Here is a 15,337-nt window from a genome sequence, read left to right as displayed (position 1 = left end):
TGAAAACATTTTATAATTTCTGTAACCATGAGCTTTACAGCACAATCTCTCATAGAGTATATCTTCTTAACTTAGCAAAACTTTAAGGTTTTAGGTTTCTACAAAGATTCTCAGGCAGTAGGTAGGTATACACACTGTAACACACAATTAAAAAGAGGTTCACTTGCTTCAGTCATTTAGTTCACTCATTCGTAACAACTATTCTAGATTACTTACAAGACCTTTACTGAATATTAGACAAAGCCAAGCCTTTAAGCATTTTATTTTTAAAAGATTTAGCAGATAACATGACTTAAATGACCTCAGGTAAATTTAGGCAGCTGATAACTACAAGGACATGCCCGCCTCAGGCAAACTCAAATTAGCATTAATGCTTAACACTTTTTATCAGGTTTTCTGGAAGTTTTAGAATACCCAATTTTCACAAGCGCTTGTCTTTAAATCAATTTCATTAATACCATCCGGAGGTAGAAAGATATATTCATTTACACACTTAGGGGGTCGTCTGAGTCTGTCTCATGGTGAGAAAGAAGGAAAAAGAATATGAGGGAGACAAAGGCGAAGGATGAAGATGCCACTTCAAACAAAATGACTGTTGTATGTGCTTGTGAACGAGTGCCTGTCGTTGCACAGTTTTTCTTCCACGGGGGACGCGAATTTATCTGGGATTCGCGGCTGTGACCCCCTTATCCTGTCACGGGAGTCTTCTAGCGGCGGGCGCCCTAATGGCTCTTAATTGCCCGACCCGTGCCCGTGGGGAATGATGTAGTGGCAGAAAGGAGGAACGGAGAGAGCAGGAGAACCTTAGAACAAGGAAACTTAAAATGAGAAGCGCAAAAAAATATAAACTGAAACCAAAACACAGTAAAACAGTCAATGATAACACTAAGCACACACACACCACATCTGATCGCACTCGTTCGGACCGGTCCTTCTCTCACTCTGGTGCGCACCACACTCACCACTTTCAGGGTCTTCAAAAACTCTCGTAATTCTCCTGAAGGGCGTCCACTCGGACTGCCGCAGAGTGACGAGCTCGATCTTTTCCTCTTCGGGCGCCAGTTTTCTGCCGATCGGATTTGCCTTCCTAAGGCCGAGTCACTCGGACCCTAGGGCCAGGATTGGTTACCTGGGCTTCACCCAGGGTCGCTAACCTGGGGGCCGGGACTACCAGCCCGGACTTCCTCACTAGGGACCACTAACCCGAGACCATACACAGGATGGCGACTCCCGCTTTATAATGGATTTATGCAGACACGAGGGGGCGACCCTCGAATTACACTGCCCCGTCCGGACAATTAGACCTTGCCTCCAGCTGTCCTTTGTTCTCAGGGAAGCTGCTCGTATCCCGGACGAGCCCCCAAATGTTAGGGTGCAGGCTTCCGAGGCTTCCCCAGAGAACAAAATACACAGGCATAGAGATGTAAATTCAAGCAAAGTCTTTATTCAGCCAACTAGTTGGGGTCCAAGTCAGCCCGAAGCAGCGGGTCTCAACAAGGACCCCGAGCACTCAGAGCCAAGGGTTTATATAGCAATTTCAAAGCACTTAACTCATAGCAATTTTCTATAACTATACATTATTCTTGCAAGACATATATCCTGGGGTTAAGCAAGGGCAGGGTAAGACTACTCCTCAATGGTTAGGGAGGTTCTGCACGATAAGCTTGGTATGTAAGATTTACTGACCAAGGTTAGCTGACCAAGGGTCACAGCTGCCCACCACCCGGTGCTCATGATTAACTTGTTTTTCAAGGCCTTACCCAGTTCCAGTTTTTCTTTCTAAGTCACATACTCAGAAAATGGCTTCTAGGCCTTTAAGATGGCTATGCTTATGCTAACCTATTTCTATTCTTACACGTCTCAGATCCCTGTTGCTACCAGTTTTGTCTGTCTGCCCCTCAGGAGCACCACCTCCCCTCCACTACCTCAGGGCAGATGTGGACGTGAGTAGGGGTTGAAGATCCTGCCTGGCGAGCCCTGGGCTGCCTCCTACATCATGGCCAGCTTGGTTGAGCACAAAGTGTTCCTCCAGGGCTTAAGACAGGATCTCCTTCCTTTGCTTCTGGCACCTGCTCTTATCTCCAGTTGTTGAGTGGACAATTCTTGGGCATCTCCAACTGCCCCTAAACTCCGCATGTCCTAAACCCACCTCAGCACGTTCTCTCTCACACGACTGCTCTTCTTCCTGATTTTCCTATCTCCATTCTCTTCAGTTCCTTCCTTTTGCTTAAAATATGAGTTATCAAAACAGGAGGGTCTGTTCTGGGGATGGCAGCCACTAGCCAGTATCTCAACTTTCAACTCTTTTTAAAATTGATACTTAGAGTTATCTATTGCTGTCGGTTGAATGTCTTTTCCTTGCTAGGCTATTGGCCCCATTCCTCAGTACCTAGCACAGCCCCTGAGAATGAGGGCCTTGGAACAAATAGCAGTTGACTGTTGATCTGCTCTCTGTGACTTTTTTTGCCTCATTCCCATCTCACCATTCCCAGTGACACTTTCCCTCATGGAACCATCAAAGCCTCTCACTTTTACCTTTGAAAGCCCCTCCTGTAAAAATAGCTGTATCCTCAGACATAGGTGAATTTGAATCCCAGTTCTGCAACTACAAGCTGTGTGATCTTGGGGAATAGTTGAGCCTTGGTTTTCCTATTTCTAATATGGAAAGGATAAAACATACCCATAAAGTTAGAGAATTAAATGAAATAATATATTTAAAGGGCTTTGGAAGTGTCTGGTACATAGTCAATTCTCCATGCATTTTGCCTAGAGGGAAATGTTGAACGAGGGGAATAAAAGACAAATTCACCCCTAATTTTCAATATGGGTAAGATTACCTGCTCTGGAATTCTGTTTCCTTCAAGTATCCTTTAAATTTAACATCTGGATTTCATCCCCCCAGGACCTTACTCTGAAACTAACAGCTAATCGGATAAACTAATACATGCTAATGATCTCCCCTTAGGGGCTTAAAGTGATATCTCTCTAGTAATTGGTTTTATCTTAACAAATCCTCTAAAAGACCTCAAAAATGATTCTAAACATGAAACACTTAAGTCCGTAACAGGCAACCTGGTGGTTTCTGGCCCTGCCAGTGTTTTCACTCGGGGTGATTAGGAAAATATTCATCAGAGCCATTAAGGTCAGCAACCTGCCTTTTTCCTCCAGTTGGCAAGCACCCCCAGCTCCTTCCTCCCCTCCTCCAGGCCCCTCTTTTGCCCTGAGTATGCCAAAATGCCACATATCAAAATAATACAGATTTCTCCCCTTGCTTGTGCTCAGGGCTCAGACCTGGGGAGATTACTCCCCTCTGAGCCCACTAGTGTAAGAATAAAACCTCAACACTCCCAAGACCTCTGAGTGCCGCTTGGTTCTTCCATCAGCAATCCAGTCCAGGTTTTCCAGTATTTTCCGTAACTGAGGTCTTACTTTTTTTCTCCCCATAGCTCTACGTTATCTCCTCCATTGGGTTTAGCTTCATAAAAAACTGCCAAGATCAACCTATACAGGTAACCAAAGGGATTAGAGAGTTCTTGCCTGACACTCTGAGAGTCTGAATGGGTCTTCCAGCTGCCTGTTCAACTTGGACCCAGGCCTCTGCCTTGATGCTGTCCTAGTGCTATTGTGCTTCTACAATTAAGGCTTGCATTTCTTTCCAATCTTGCTCCAAGAGACTGACGCTGTTCCCCCAAACCCCTGGTCCTCTGCTGGGTTCCCGCAATGCTCTGTCCGGTAGATTTTCCTCAGTGCTAATTCTTGCTGCCTGATTCTTATGCCATCCACTTTGAAATTACCTTTTCTGCTTGCCTGTGTGGGATCCCCCTGCCCCGGCACCACGTCAACTGCCCAGAGTACCTCATGTCTGGTCTCAATAGGTTCTGGATGTCAGCTCTTTCTACCTGACCGACCTCCCCTCTGGAACCTGTTTTTAGATTCCCTGGGCAACCCAAGAAATCATGTCTAGAAATAGCACCTTCCAGTCCACCTTTATGCAATGGAGTTAACTGAATCTGTTGGAGACTCGGGGGTTCGGAGACGCAGGGAAGTCAGAGTACAAGGTGAGGAAGGAATTCATTAAAGCGAGGGTGCTAGGGAATGACAGATGTAATAATAAAGGAAGTTCAGTGAACAGCCACTCAGCATGGGGAGCATCCCCCGCTAACTCCTGAAGTGTCACCTGGTGTCCAGTGTCTGCTCGGATCTGCAGGGCGTGGGAACTGAGTCCCTACCACCCCAGAATTTGGGGCAGCCGCAGAACACTTGGATGGAGTGAGATTATGTTCTGTGAATTTCCTATAGGTAAAGAAAGAAGACTTTCAGGTAGTCTACTAAAGAGCATGATTGCAGTCTGCAGTTCCCGATCACCCAGGCGATGGTAATTTGCAAGATCACATCTGAGCCCTCAGCGGCCCCTCCCTACTTGTCTGAGGTAAGACAGAAAGAGTGAAGGTTTGAGCTGAAATCTGGAGAATTAGAATGACAAAGCGAAGTAATAAGAACACTTACCACCGGAAAAGCCAAGAGACAAAATGTCTAAGTTGAACAGAGAGAAGTTTATTTAAGTAAAAAATGAGCACACTCGGAGAAAGGCGGGCTGCCCCGGAGAAGAGACACCCCTAAAAGACTGGGAAGAAGTTAAAGCTGCGCACTTAGAAAGTGCAGGCGATCTCGGAGAGAGGAATGCCCTGAAAGGTTCAAGTTTACTGAAAGAGGAGGAAGTCTACGCATTAGGACGCGCGGGCGACCTGGGGAGGGAAACGCCCTCAAAGGTTGAGCGTTTCCTCTTCTAAGAATTTTTCAGGAATGGACAAAGGGTTGCGGGTGCAGACTTGTTAAGACTTAACACAAGAGATTTACTGCTAGATACCGGCGTCTTGGTCTGGGAGCTTTCAAACAAGACTTCTTGCCATGCCCGGGCTGAGTTATTGTTTGTTTGCTAACGAGAATGTTAAGAAAGTTACTTTTCAACTGATTAGGTTTTAAAAGGCCATCTTGTCTTTAAGATGGGATGCTTTTTGTTTTTACTAAGTTGTTTATGACTGGGCTTGCTTGCTGTATTAATTGCCCAGGTGGCAAACCACTTGATTAAAGCAACATCTGGGTAAAGGAAAAAATAAGGGGAGCCTTTTAGCAGCAGGCTAAAGTAAATCTTACAGTGGCATGATCTAATTGAGACAACAAAGCATAGGCTATGCTGAGCCTTATCCAGGGAGTATTTAAACTTTTAGGCCAAGTTACTCCTGGCCCTCGGAACTTTCTACTTTTAACTCATTAACTTTGGGTCTTTTCTGGCTCTTTAATTTTAATTAGTTAACTTTTGAGTGTTTTTTATTCCTGGCCTTACTCTCTTTCCACCCCGCTCATACCCATTTTCCTGCCTAACAAATCTTTCTTAGCTGTGCTCCCAAGGTGAGCGAGATGGAAGAGAGAAGTACAGGCCAGCCTTTCTGCCACCTATCTAATAAGTCTGTGCAGTCATTTCTTCTACATGCGTGCTAACATCTTCAATTCCTTGAGTTAGACATAATTAGAGAGATGTTTAAAAGCATTTGAAATAGTAAACAAACAAAACACAAAAACAAAAACACAATAAAACTCCCTGATGACTTGTAATTAACCCTAAATTCCCATATTATATATTATTTTATTTACTCTATTTTATATTATTGTTATAGCTTATTTCCTATTTTGTTTCATTTTTATTTTATATTTTATGTAATATAATATGTAAACATATAATTTATATTTTATTATATATGTAATAGAATTACAAAAATGACTATAATATACCTGGCATGAATGGATTTGTAAATCATAGTCACAGGGCATCCTATGTAAGGCCTACTGTAAAATTATGCATAAAACTCAAAAATGGTGACCTAAACTTCATTTCATATTGAAAACAAATATGCAATGGCACATTTATCATGCGATGTGACAAATTTGTGTAATTGTAACTTCAAATCGATCAATAATAATCATTTCCAAAATATACAGAATGATTGGGGTCAGCTGTTGAAAGCATGGCCTCTGTTATAATTGAGGATTAGTGAAACATAGGTCATCTGTCACATTTGGGAATTACTTGGAATTCTTGAGGCATTTTCCTACCAACTCAGTGTTATAAATTGTGATTAAAATCATAGGCCATGGAACCCACATCTTTGGACAACTTACAAATACCTGATTGATAAGGAAAATATTCAACACAGCTGTCAAGGCCAGCTAACTGCTTTTTTCCTCACTCCCACTGGCAAAATCAGCAGGACACTCCCAGCCCCCAACTCCCCTCTTTCTCCGGGCTCCTCTTTCACCCTGTGCACGCCAAAATGCAACATATCAAAATGATATCAATTGCTCCCCTTGCTTGTGTTCGGGGCTCAGACCTTTGGAGATTTACTCTCCTCTGAGCCTGCTGGTGTAAAATAAAGCCTCAACCCTCCAAGGCCTCCTAGCATCACTTGGTTCTTCTGTCAGTGATCCAGTCCAGGCTGTCCAGTTTTTCCATAACATGATAAGCTTTCAATGAGAAGTATATTTCATTTTACAAGCAACTGATTGATAAGGGAAGATTGATGCACAACTCACATGAGGGAAGCTGCTGCTTTGTTAGTGTCATAGTGCCACTTTAACAATGAAAACAATGGTCAGGGAGGACCCCTGCTTCCTTAGAGGTGGAATAACTAATTGGCACTGGACTTGCCCTCCCTTGAAAACAACTGGAGAACTGGACAACCTGTTTTTAGACACTGGTTGACACACAGCACAGGGCTTTAATACCTGACACAAAAGCAACAAGCTATGTGAGCCCCAAATTACTTCAGATTCCTGTCAAGGACTGTGTGATAACATAGGGGCACCCAAGCAGAGTATGACCACCTTCCTGAGCTGTGTTATCAGAGTCTGTGAAGTTCATGGAGGCTGAGGCAGCTAAAATTTTCTGGGAAGAGTCAAGAGAGAGGGAGCCACCCAGAAAAAAATGTCTCCTTAGTGTGAAATTTCATGAAGTAGAGCAAGGAACTACCAGGGAGCTGTAAACTCAACATTTACACACAACTGAGTGCTGAGTAGTCAGAGTGACAAAGCTCATTGAACACCCAGGGTCTACTGAGGGAATCCTAAGACTTGGTATAAGGCTAAACCAACCCTGTAGTAAAGGCTATTCTAGACGTGCCCCAACATTGCTTCTTTACCATTAGAATACTGATTTTGATCCAGGTGGCAATGGGTCCACTCAAAAACCAATTTTAAAACAATTTTATCAGCCTTCCTTGCAGCTAGATTTGGTCATGTAATAGGGGTAGGTAATTGTAATATGAGTGAATATCACTGTGAATGGTTTCTGAGAAAGCTCTTTAAAAGGAGACAACTCATCTTGCTTATGCCTTTTTCTCTCTTACCACTGGAATCCAAAAGTGATGTAGGATGTGGAGCAGCCATCTTGCAGTCATGAGGAACAAGCTTGAGAATTAAGGCCTTCAGTGAGGATGGATAAAAGGAGCCTTAGAGGGAGCTCATTTTCTCTTGATGGTGTCATGGAACCACTGTCCAGGTAATCAACTGCTTACATAGGTTTCTGGTTAAGAAAATTGTTGAGAAAAATAAAACCTATAATTTTAAACTAGTTTTCTGTTTTCAAAATATAAATATCTACTAAGTTATTCTTCTTTTTGGAGACTTTTAATAGCTACTCTCAGGTGCTTATTCCTAGGCATAAAAAATTCTGGAGAAATATTTATTTGGATTTCAATTGGAATGTCTTCAATTAAGAGAGCTGTAGGCAGTCTAATTTAGGCTGTGGAACCAGACTGCCTGGCACTGAAGCCTGATTATGCCACTTAGTAGCTGTATGACTGTGGGCAAGGTATTAATCTCTAGGTAGCAGTTTCTCACTGGTAAAGTGAGGGATATTATAGCATCAACTTCTTAGGGGTGCTTCTTAGGGATTGAATGAGTTACTATATCTAAAGAATTTAGAACAGAATCAGGCACATAGGAAGTGCTTAGTGTTAGCTAGTATTATTTTAAATAGACTATATTTGTAAAGTATTGATTCTGTGATATTGAATCTTATCATCTAGAAACAACTATGCTCTTTATTATATCCAAATTTCCTTTAGCAAGACTCTAGAGTTTGACACATTTTATTAAAGACTTGAGCTTTTCTTTTTTAGACAATCTACAATTAGATGCAAAGGATTATATTTCAATGAAAACACGCTTGTTCTTTCCATCTGAAAATCAGATCCTTTCTGGATATAAAAAGGTAACAATGTATGCTGACAAACTAAGTAAGTCTGTTACCCCATTTCAACAAATATTCAAGATATAATTATATTTTGAGGAAAAAAGAACATTATAAAATAATCAGTACTCAATTTTTCAGGTTTGTTAGTTGAGGATATTTTTAGCAATCTTAGTGATTTGTATTTTACAATGATTTTCTTACATAGCACTCTTTTAAAGCACAAAGTATTATTTTCTGGAAAGAAACATAATGAAAAAAGAATTGTGAGTCTCATTAAAATTGGTTACACTGGTTGCTTTCATTTCCAATAAACAAATATACATCCAAATTGAAACATGAATACCAAGGGAAAATACTATTAATAAAGAGTATCCAAATGTCAAAGCCATACAGAACTCTTAGTTTTGAAAATACACTACCAAACCCAAATGTCATAAACACTCAGGAGACCTTTGTGTTCTAAACAGAGAACAAAGGGCCAAATCTGGCTTGTGTTACTATGGAAGCAAACTTTGATGGAAGGACCTCTGATGAAGTTGAGCAGCGTGAATGATTAGGGGCAGTGTTGTGATAAATAATAGTATGTGTCAGTGTGGCACCCCCTGCAAGAGATTAAGGGTGTACAAGCTGGGCACATACACGGATAACACTGTTAAAGAAAATTCATCAGTTAAGGTCTTAAGTGATGAGCAAATCAAAATATTTTTAATATTCTCTTGGGGAATCTAAATATACAAATGTGAAACCTGAAAGAGACATCAATTCAATTTTAGGGATGAAAGTGAATCACAAGTATAATTTATTTTATTATACTTCTTAACAAATATCATTTGATGTTCTAAGAAACATGGCATACTAAAGTAAAAAAAAAAACACCATAGAACACTCAGCTCAAGCACAGTATACAATGAATTTTCTTTTGTTGGTGGGAACTGGCCATAAATTCAAATTATTTCAATTTCAGTCACAGATGTTTGTCCCTACTGTGTGCAAGGCAGGCACTGTTAGGCACAATGAGATTACAAAGATAACAAAAACACCATACACAGTGTGAAGGAGTAATAAGTTCACAGATAATAAACTCTGCTTTACCTTATCACTTAGTTATAACAGAGATTCAATTGGACAGTAAGGATTCACTGGAGAAGAATATTAACATTCAGACTTAGGGATCAGGGAAGCCATTGAGGAATGGAATATCCTCAGGATGGGTAAAGAAATGTGTAGCAAGACTCTTACTAGAACAGGCAAGGCTTGAAGAAAAGAAAAGCTCTGTTCCCATAAATGTTATTAGGTGCATGTGGTTGGTATACAGGGTATGAAAGGGGATACGGTCAGACAGAAATGATGTTGGGTCAAAATGGCAGACTGAGCACAAGTACCTTCCCTCATTCCTAATAATTATCCTATGAAAACATTATGCCAAACCGAAAAAAATTCCATAATTGCATGGGAAAACAAGAAAAGTCTAATTAATGCAGAAATTTTGAAGAATCTTTTATATAAATCAGTCAGGATCAGGTCTATGGAGAAATGTAAGTGGGAAAAATCTCAGCTCTTCGAATATGCTGTCCAGGTGGGAGAGTCCAGGGGAGCTCCAACCCTAGAGGCAAAAAGTGCAAGGGCAGGAGGGCCTTATGGTAGTAGTCAGGGTAATCACTGGAGAATTGAATCTTAAAGGTAAGACACACGGATCTTCCCTCCTCCTACAAACCATGGACAGCAGAGCCATTTGCCCACAACCAGAAGCAGCAGGTGGGCGCTGAACTTGAGGTACGGGCAGGACCTCAGAAAGATCCCGACACATGGGAGTGGCAGGGAACCTTCACTCTCTACAAACAAGCTAAGCACGTTAGAGGGCAGTAAAAGTGGGCAAAATGTTCTTGCCTTGTAAATGCAGATGATGAGAATATTCTACATTTAGAAAATAAAATGTATGTTAGAAATGAAAGGATTTAAGATGAACAGTCTCCCAACAAAAGGGGAAAAACTGGAACAAAGGAGCATGCGACAATCTAACAAAAGACAAAATTTCTGTTTTAATAAACTACCTTAATACTCCTGGCCAGAGGGGTGAAACAGACTGATCCTGCAGACAAAAAAGAATGTTCTGAGAAATTGCTAATTAGAATCTCAGCTCTGCACTTTCAATTGGGTGACCTTGAATTGACTTTGAGTAAGACACTGGCTCACCACATCCCTGCCTTCTTGTCTGTAATTTGAAGATGAGAATTCCTCTCTTACTGGTCTGTTATGAAGATTAAATGAGATAAGGCACATGAGACCCAGCTGTCCCAGACCTGTGACTACAGAATAACATCACATTCACTTTACTATTTCCGTGATGTGATTCTACATCTTCAGAGGTCTTCCCTAAACAGCAAGTCTCATTTCCCAGGACTTGGATTCTGGAATGTCCCGGAGTTACAGGTGCCTTCTTAGCCATAGAGATTAGCCTTGCAGCTCTCTCCTCTCCTGAGTCAGAGGAGGAAGTCTACAGGCAAGGCAGGGGCTTAGGGATATCTTTCCCATATCCTAGAAAGAAACAATATTTAATTCTTGTTTTTTGGTTTTACTGAAATATAGTTGATATACAATATTATATTGGTGTAGGTGTACAACAGAGTTACTCAACAATTACATAACTATGAAATGCTTACCACAGTTAGTGTAGTTACCATCTGTCAACATACAAAGGAATTAGAATGTTACTTCTTGTTAACAGGAGGACTAAGGTCCAGGCAGGTTGGGCTACTTGCTCAATATCATTTACATAGATTTTGGTGTTTCGGGGCCTAAATCTGTATGCTCAGGGTACTTTCCATCGTAATGAAATAAGGCAAAAATGGGTAACAGAAAAGGAAGAAAACGTTTTAAGGGTTTAGGGTAGAGTGATGGTGGTGAGTGTGTTTTCTTTCTCTGAATTGATTTGCACAGATAAATTTAAGGAATATGAAATGAGAATAGAATATGAATTGATTGAAACTGTACATTTAAACTCTCTCACTCAATGCTGCCAGTGCTTGTTGAAAATGAAAATAAAAAGCAACAAATGTGCATATTCTAGAAATGGGTATCTTTATCTCAATGGCAGGTTTCACTTCTTTCTGGTGTGATTTTGGTAAATGTTAATACAGTGTTTTACTTGTTTCTCCATGAATTAGATTACATAGTGTAGTATGTATTACACAGGAGTGAAACAATCAAAAAACAAAAAACTGCAACCATTTAATTTGGTCCTAATTCGTACCCCATTTGTTTTTCTCGAAACCCTGTCAGTGCTTTTTTTTTCATTATTTCTCTCTCTTTTAAACCTATCCTGTCAGTACAGTCCCTACAGTCTCTCAGCCTAGTGAAGTTGCTGGATATAAAGACAACTTTTTTCTTCTGTCTCTATGCTAGTGATCCATAGGGCCAGTATAAACTGAAGGATTGATATTCAGTTGTTCCTCAAAATACTTTTAGATTTTAGTTGATATACAATATTAATATTATGAACTATCATCAGTCTATTCAAACCCCTGAACCCTCTCCCTTATTCTCAGCAGGTGACATTGCTTTTTGCATTAATATATTTATTATAATTATACATTTACATTTAGTGTAATTATAATATATTTATTATATATGATTTTATATTATATAATAATTATGATATATTCATTATGAATTGAAAAGATTTGAGAGAGATGCCATCAGAGCATTTTCTCCGTCCATTGCCCTCTCTACAAATGTCTCTTCTTCACGTTGGCATTTTGACTTGTCTCTATCGACTAGAGGCCCATCATTCCAGCCAATTCTTAGGTCATATCAATTACCTCCTGACAGTCCCCTCCCGCCTTCCTCTGACCTCTCCCATTTCCAGAGATGCCAGGAAGTAGAGCAGTAAATGCCTTGTTTAGGGAGCCCTTCCCCTCTCACCCCCCACCACTAAAATATACCCAAATGAGCTTCAGTATTGACAAGATTACAATGGGGTGGGCAAGCTATGCCCCTGCAAACCTTTCCATCCTGAGCAAGGGATTCCAAGTATTTCAGAATCCTTCTCGTTGGCATTACTGGGTTTATTCTTGTCTTTCATGGTCATAAAACCAAGTGACACCCCCCCCACCACCACCACCACCGGGAACATGGGCAACAGCTCCTTCTTTTGGTTCATCTCAAATCCTAACTGCTACACGGGTCCCTCTTCTCAGCTCAATGCCTGGCGACATGACCAGCCCGCTGGGCTCTCCCTCCCTGCAGCCCTGATTGACGTTTCATTTTCCTCTTCTACTCTCGCATGCTGTTATTCCATTTGACCTGCTTGCTCTTTTGGCCTCTTCCAGACTGAACCCGCTTCTGCCACACTTACCGCTGGATGGCTGCCTCCCGTCCCTCTTGTCCCTTCTATTGTACAGTTTATCTATTTCATTTGCTCAAAATGACTAAAGTTTTCATGCAATTTCTGCTGATCTTCCAGGGTTAAAAGGACAAAGGATCAAAACGTATGGGGGGCGATGAGGAAATGGAGAGGGCAAAGGGAGAGAAGTGAGAACTCAGAACAAGGTGTCAGAAGTTTATTCTTAGGTTAGGGGTGACTCGGTCCTCCAGTTCCTGGGTGAAATTAAGGATGGCAAACTAGAAAAATAGAATGGATCTCCCTCCGAAATGGCTTCTTATTTAATAATATAAATAAGATTCAAAATGATACAAGTTAGCAAAGAAAGAAAAAGCTCAGGAAATGTAGCTATAAAAACTTAACTAAATTTGAAATGCACGAAATTATATTTTACAGTGAAACCCAAGAGACTGCACAGTAATTGTATTTTAATCAGTTTTGACCACCATCCCTGGTTCAAACAAGGTGTCGTAATAGGATAGTCATGGAAATTAATACTTGGACCAGAGTTATTTGTCTCTTTAAAGAGATAGTGATGAAAATGATTCTCCTTCCCTCAGAATGACTTTGAGACCTAGGACAGAAACTACAGAGAGAATGTGTCACCCATACCTCAGAGCCAGTCAGTGCTGGCTCCAGGAAATGAATGGAAATATGAAAGATTTGTAGCAAAGGGTATCAAGGATCAAGGCACAACTCAATAAAAATTCAGAGCAGATAATCAGGGATTTCATGGAATTTTATATTTTTCTTAGTATTCACTCTGCAGATAGGAGGGGTCTAGAGTGTAACTAGAATTGCTGACATTTCATTTTCTGGAATAGTAACTTTTTCTAAAAGGCACATCCTGTAGCAGGAATTTAAAATGGAAACTGTTCTTCCTACTGTGTGTTTGTTTGTGTGTGTATTGCTTTCTGATTGGTTCTGGTTACTTTTTGTAACTGGTTAAAAAAATCACATGTTGAACTTAACGAATAATTTTGAAAATGAGAGTTTATAAGAATTGCATTTAATCAGGTATATAGTTCCTTTGTCTGAAACAAAAATAATTTGTGACCTGGATAATGTTCCTACAACTGAACATTTCTTTAGTTTGTTATTCTTTTGGAAAGGCTAATTTTAAAAGAGGAAACTTAGACCATGTCCAAGCAACAGGGATATTTTAATTATATTGTCTATTCTTGTCTAAATTTTCATTTAGTTTTTATGTGGAATCCTTTGGTTAATAATATAAAATTGAGATAAGAATGAATGCTATTCCTTCATGAGAATGAAGGCTGGAGGCTGTCAGCTAATAAAGTGTTCTCTGCTAATCTGTTCCCATTGGGGAATCAGAATCCCAGACCTTATGTAGTAGACATATGTCACACATGTTGATGTTCACTGGGGTGCTAACACCAAACCCAAATCCAGTTTGCCAGTGTTGGGCACCTCACCATTAGTAGTCTTTATCAGAGGTTCACTTCACCAATATTAACTAGAGATGCCATTTCAATTCTATATATTAGAAAGGCAATTTAAATTAATTTGTGAATGAGTCTTACATCTGACAAAAGGTTTGGTAGAAAAGAGAAAGTCAACATTTTCTTGAGATATTCCAGGTACTGTTCATATGACATAAAGCTTCCCCCAATCCTTGAACTTTGTATTGGTATCCCCATTCTACAGCCAAGGAATATAAAACTCAGGATAATGTGGTGATCTGGGTCTAAATCAAGATTTATTTGACTCCAAAATCTTGGTTCTTTCATTTATCCTATATTTTTCCCAAACAGGAAAGATGGAAGCCCCTTACTGAAGGACTGTTTGGAGACCATCAAATGCACTCCAACCCTGTGTCGGATTCCTGTCACTGGTACAAAAGACTTAAAACAGTGACAAAACCAGTTGATAACATACCAAAACTCCAGATGCATTATCCTCACACTGGTCATTGGGTTCACAGAACTCTTCTATGAAATATGTAAACAGTGTTACATCATGTAGCACTTGCTACTTGAGTAATAATACTACTGAGAATAGAACTGTTGTCTTGGGTGATGGCTAAAATGCTGTGAATTTAGGCACATGGATACCCTCTGGGGAGTTGGTTATAGTACTCACACTTGGAAGCCTCTGAACACCCTCTTTTACCTCTATCATCTCCTTTTGATTTGGAAGCTACAGCCAGTTAAAAACATAATTCTATCTGCACAAATAGGTGTGGTTAGTAATAAGGCATTGTCAGCCATTAACACTTTAGCTCAAATTAGATTGCCAAATGAATAAGCTTGTCACTTAGCAGTCTCTCCCAGGGAGTAGGGACCACAACTTGGTTTTGAGGGAAGAGGTGGAAAAACTAAAGAACACTGGGCAAGTTTGGGTAGAATTCTGCACTGAAATAAAATTCCTGTGTGAAAAGACTGTAAAACTCCAAGTAAAATGCCCTTCAATTCTGAATTTTATAATAAAATAATGATACAGGGTTTATTTCTCAATTGTGTTTTGCTATTTTGCCTAAGACTGACCTTGTATGAAAGGAAGTCAATCAATACAGATTTCTTAAATTTCAAATAATGGAAAAATAGACAAAGAAATCCCTTCTTTCTGTACCTGTATTGGCCAACAGTGTCACTACTGTACTCTAAATGCCACACTCCCTCTAGTGCACCCCTCTGGAAGGACAGCTGCCGGTTCTATGCTTATACAAGTATTTTCTAGTAAAAGAA

General features: G+C 40.3%; 1 long non-coding RNA gene across 2 annotated transcripts; it reads left to right on the top strand.

Moving 5' to 3' along the window:
• The first annotated feature begins 2,929 nt into the window (after window positions 1-2,929).
• Window positions 2,930-15,087, top strand: LOC140847868 (uncharacterized). Of its 2 annotated transcripts, XR_012128131.1 has the most exons (4): window positions 2,930-4,058; window positions 4,300-4,429; window positions 7,417-7,552; window positions 14,405-15,087. It is a non-coding gene; the product is annotated as an uncharacterized lncRNA (long non-coding RNA). The 2 variants fall into 2 exon arrangements; XR_012128130.1 differs by lacking the exon at window positions 2,930-4,058 and having other exon boundaries at window positions 4,075-4,429.
• The last annotated feature ends 250 nt before the right edge of the window (window positions 15,088-15,337 follow it).

Source organism: Manis javanica, chromosome 2 (genome assembly GCF_040802235.1).
Source record: "Manis javanica isolate MJ-LG chromosome 2, MJ_LKY, whole genome shotgun sequence".
NCBI lineage: Eukaryota > Metazoa > Chordata > Mammalia > Pholidota > Manidae > Manis > Manis javanica.
This window is presented reverse-complemented; position numbering and strand designations above follow the sequence as displayed.